This window comes from Giraffa tippelskirchi, chromosome 6 (genome assembly GCF_054371585.1).
Source record: "Giraffa tippelskirchi isolate mGirTip1 chromosome 6, T2T-mGirTip1v1.2.pri, whole genome shotgun sequence".
NCBI lineage: Eukaryota > Metazoa > Chordata > Mammalia > Artiodactyla > Giraffidae > Giraffa > Giraffa tippelskirchi.
The window spans coordinates 7,291,702-7,296,853 of record NC_137280.1 but is presented as its reverse complement, the minus strand read 5'-3'; the positions used below and the strand labels follow the sequence as shown (position 1 = coordinate 7,296,853).

Sequence of the window (5,152 nt, the reverse complement as noted above, 5' to 3'; positions counted from 1 at the left end):
TTATAATCTGAGTCACCTTCATCAAGTGTGCAGTCTCAATTCTCATCACTTTTTATCATCGAGCTCTGCTCTCCAATACTTTTTTAAAAAAAATTTAGTTGTCTGAATGTAACATGCTCATTTGCACTGTTGGTTTTTTAACATGTATTTTTCTTCTCTTCCTAAAATATCATCTTTCCTTCCCCTTTCCAGCATAATCCAGATAGCAGTTGCTGAGTTAAATCTTGCTTATCTTTAGAACTACATTTAGAGGTGATATCTTTGGGGACAATTTATCTGACACACCCTCACACAAGAGTAGCTATTTTCCCCATGTATCTCATTAGCCCTCTGTTTATTAATTTTGGTATTGATCATCTTACATTTTGTATCTCCCATTAGACTAGCTCTTTGAGTGCTGGGACTGTATCTGGTATATTATTTTATCTCAGATACCACAATTTTTAGCATTATAAAATCGTTATAATGCTTATAAGGGTCTATTAGATGAATTAATGAAATAAGTACCTGGTTCAGTTGCATCCTCTGTTACTGGTCTTGTTCTGATCACACACTCTGATCCTGCTATGCTTTGCCTTCCTTTCTTCTTTTTCCCCTCCCTCCCTCCTTTCAGCCTCTCCTCTCTCCCTCCTTCCATTCTTTCCTTCCTTCTTTTTCTTCTTCATTTCATATTCAAACTATTGTTTTCTAGTTTTGATTATTTGTTTCTCAGTCTTGAACGTATTCTCTGTTTCTGGGTCCTTATCAAACCTCAGGACCATGCTCTGCTTGCTGACATTTTGGTTAGGAATTAATTATTCAGGGACATTTACTAAACATTTTCTGTGAGTTAGATCTAGTGCTTTCTTGACCATAAAATGCTGAACAAGATTGGCTTAGTCTCCGTATTCATAGAGCGAAGATGCTTCTTGGAGGAAATTGGGGGTAGAAAACTTGCCTGTATGGTCAAGGCAGTTGAGGTAGTCTTTCCAGTAGTCATGTGTGGATGTGGGAGCTGGACCATAAAGAAGGGATAGCACCGAAGAATTGCTTTTGAACTGTGGTGTTGTAGAAGATTTTTTTTTTTTTAATTTTTTTGGAGAAGATTCTTGAGAGTCCCTTGCACCATAAGGAGTTAAAACCAGTCAATCCTAAAGGAAATCAACCCTGAATATTCATTGGGAGGACTGATGCTTAAGCTGAAACTCCAGTACTTTGGCCACCTGATGGGAAGAGCCAGCTAACTGGAAAGGACCCTGATGCAGAAGAAGAGGGTGACAGGATGAGATGGCTGGGAGGCATCACCGGTTCAATGGGCATGAATGTGGGCAGACTCCACGGGACCGTGAGGGGCAGGGAGGCTGGCATGCTGCAGTCCATGGGGTCACAAAGAGTTGGACATGACTTGGTGGCTGCACAGCAACAACTTGTTCTTTAGTTTCACAGATCCACAGATGGAGAGGAATTATGTCCCAGGAACTATACCTGATGAATTACTTCCAAGACTGTCATCTTCAGCTGGACCTGATTTAGAGATGGAAATTTTGGCTTTGGACTGACGTTATGTTAGGATTCTATGACAGGATGGTATAAGAAGAATCTTGGGAGGGGAGTGAATGTGTTTTGCTTGTGAGAGGGGTGTATCAATAAATCATTAGAGGTCAAGGGGCAGACTGTGGAGAACAGACTTTAAGATGACCCCAATTATTTCCAACCCCTGATGTTCTTACCCTTAGATAATCCTCTCCACTTGAGGGTGAGTGGTACCTGTGACTTGCTTCTAAACAATGGAACATGGCAAAGGTGATGGGACGGCATTCCCATGATTGTTATATAAAGCTCTATTTTGTTAGCAGACCTATTCTAAAGACTCTCTCTCTTGCAGGCTTTAAAGAATTAAGAGAGCCATGTGGCAAGAAGCAGTCTCCAGTTGACAGAAAGAAACTGAGATCTTCATTCTCACAGTTACAAGGAACTGGCTTCTGCCAACAGCTTAAGTGAGCCTAAGTGAAGCCTTCCTCAGCCAAGTGTCCAGATGTGACAAAAATACTTGCAGACATCCATAAGTTCAGGCCTGCAGTGGATGTAGCTTAGGCTGTCTGAACTCCTGACTCACAGGAAATATGAGATAACAGATGTGTGCTGTGTTAAGCTGCTAAGTTTGATCTACAGCAGTAAAAAACTAATATATGAAGAAAGAACGTGAAAAAACAGATAAATAGGTTTTTTAAAAAATTACAGTACAAGGGGGTGAGATGGTTGGAGAGCATCATATACTCAGTGGACTTGGGCTTGAGCAAAATTCGGAAGATATTCAAGGACAGGGAAGCCTGGAGTTTTGTAGTCCTTGGGGTTGCAAAGAGTCAGACATAACTGAGTGACTGAACAACAACAAAACTGACCACAGAACCCACAGCTGCTAAAGCCAGACCTTTCCCAATTGTAGGAGCAGTTGTTCTTTCATATGTTTCACCGGAGCTCAACTTAGGAAGCTGTACATTTAGGAGGTGTCACTTCACCATCTGTGGACACATGAAGCATGATTTCAGCTCTTCTTTAATCACACAGCCTCTAGGGCTCAGAGCTCTGGTTTCATCCCCACCTCTGCATTTGCTTCTCCCACCAAAATCCGTTTCAGAGGTTCCCAAATCACATGAGCCAGTCGGGCGGAAAGGAGATGAGGTAGTGATTGAGACGCGCTAGCTGCCTTGGCAGGAGAGTGCTGGGTAGCGGTTAGAATGAGACAGCCCATCGGGCGGTGGTTGGGGTGAGTGGGTCGCCCTTTTTGGGGAAAGTGGGGCGGCAGAGGCCATGACTGGGGTGGGTGAGCCAGCTCTGGGGGGAGCCCTCCGTAGTGCTTGTGGAGGCGGGGATGGAGCGTAAGAAGACATGTTGCCATGGTGACCCCGCCCTTTCTGCATCACTCGGAAGGGCTCTTGGCCTCGGTGACTGTCCAGGCTTCCTCCGCCAGCATTCCTGGCTGTGGAGCTCCTCACTCCCGTTCCCTCACAGCCAACAGCGGTCCCCTCCCTGGGTCTGCTCTCCAAACCCTAAGTTCCTGCCCCAAGCCCCCTGTACGCCCTGGCAGTCGCTCGTTGTAGGGGTGGGGCGCACAGCGCTGTGGCACAGAACATCTGAGTAGGTCTCCCTCCGTCCTTTCTGCCATCGACCCGGGGCTGGGCTCCCCTCTGAGCCCCTGCAGCTCCCCTTCCGGCCCAGCTGTTCTCCCCCGCTGGGGACAGGGCTTCTCCGGATGCAGGGACCTCGCCCCCGCTTCAGCTTTTTGCCAGGGCACAGTCCTGTCCTGCTTCCTCATCTCTTCCCTTTCCCTGCTTTTTTTCTTTCATCCTACCTGTTTGCATGGGGATCTTTCTTATATTTTTAGGTGTCTGAGGTCCTCTGCTAGCGTGAAGCAGGTGTTCTGCGAGAATCCTTTCATGTGTATATGAATCTTTAAAAATATTTATTCACCTGGCTGTGAATAAATATTTTTATTTATTTATTTATGTATCAGGTCTTGGCTGTAGCACGCGGGCTCTCTAGTTGGGGTGTGCAGGCTTAGTTGCTCTGCGGCCTGTGGGGTCTTAGTTCCCTGACACGGATCAAGCCCGAGTCTCCAACATTGGGAGCTGGATTTTTAACCGCCAAACCACCAACGTAGTCCCAGCCTCTATGGTGATGTGGCTGAGGCTCATCTGTTTTAGAAATTTTCAGTAGCAAGGATTCCGTTCCCTAACTATTTTTGTTTCTTTTAGATGCTCTAACCTTGCAGATTTCTTCTACATGGAATCTCTATGCACGGGACAACTCCAACTCATTTTCGTATCTTCAGGTCAAATCTTATCTCCTAAGTAAAGGAGTTTTTTCATGTTAAGAGAGAGAATTCATAACTCCCTACTTTAATGGGTTTCCCTTACCCTTAAAATAAAATGCAAAGTCCTCACCAGATCGACTCCGTTTCCTACTGTTTCCTCTTGGTCACTCCACCACACTGGTCTTGCTCTACCAAACATGCTCTAGTTTTAGGGATTAAAAAATGCTCTTTCTGCCCCATGTTCTCATGGCTTGATCCCTCATTTTATTCAGGCCTTTAGTCAAACATCATCTCCTGAAACAGGCTGTCACATTGAGTTGACCTCTATACAAAGTTGTCTGAAAGAGATTGAAATGGAGCCCAAAATCCAGCCTCTGCTTGGTCTGAAAGCAGAGGGCAAAAGGAGTAGACAGACAAATCAGAAAACTCCTGCAGTAAAACCTAAGGTGAGAAATGAGAGGCCGGACTGTGGTAATTGCCATGGAAGCAGAGAGCTACGGTGGTTCACAAGAAGGGTTGCAAGTGGCTGAAGGAAGGTCTGCCTTTTTTCTGATGTGCGCAAAAGATATTATATAGGCCAGCAACCTCCCAAATCTCCAAGTGGCCTTCATTGACAATTCAAGGTAAAATAGTAACCCACTCACTATTTCTATCCCCTTACTCTGTTTTAATTTTCTTCAAAAAATGATGACTCGGGTATTTTATTATATGTCTTATTGATTTGTTTCTATTATTTGCCTTTGTAATTTTAATTTTGACTAACTCAATGAAGGAGGAGATTTTTTCTCTTTTGTTTACTGCAATATACCTAGCTCCCAGAACTAGTGTATGATACAAAATAAGTATTCACATGAATATTAATTGAATTAATTTACGACCATACTCAGAGCTTCCATGAAATAGAACAGGAAAGTATAACACAAATATAGGCTCCAGTCCTAACTTGACTACTTACTAACTGTGTGAAATTAGGCAAGGTACTTATCTTTTCTGATAATGTTTCCTCATCTGTAAATGAGACTAATAGTAATACAGGACTCATTGAAGGATGGTAAGGACAATTACATGAAATGACGAAAATAAAGTTCTTAATTTATTCACAAATACTGTTTATTGAGTGACTATTTTGTGGTTTACTCTTCTCTGACACCAGGCATACACAATAATGAGTACAGACATGGGCCTTCATGTAGCTTCTGTGCAGTGAGGGAGCCAAAAATAAATAAAAGCAGATTAGCAAATTTATACAACTTATAATATTGCTAGAAAGCAATAGGGAACTGTCATAGAATGATCATAAAGGGACTATTTCGTTAACATTTTTGAGGGGATTAAAGATTATGGGTAATATTTGTAATT

General features: G+C 43.2%; 1 long non-coding RNA gene across 1 annotated transcript; it reads left to right on the top strand.

The window, feature by feature from the left end:
• Positions 1-2,896: 2,896 nt before the first annotated feature.
• On the top strand, positions 2,897-3,925 carry LOC145508991 (uncharacterized). Its single transcript, XR_014055770.1, has 2 exons — positions 2,897-3,117; positions 3,735-3,925. It is a non-coding gene; the product is annotated as an uncharacterized LOC145508991 (long non-coding RNA).
• The last annotated feature ends 1,227 nt before the right edge of the window (positions 3,926-5,152 follow it).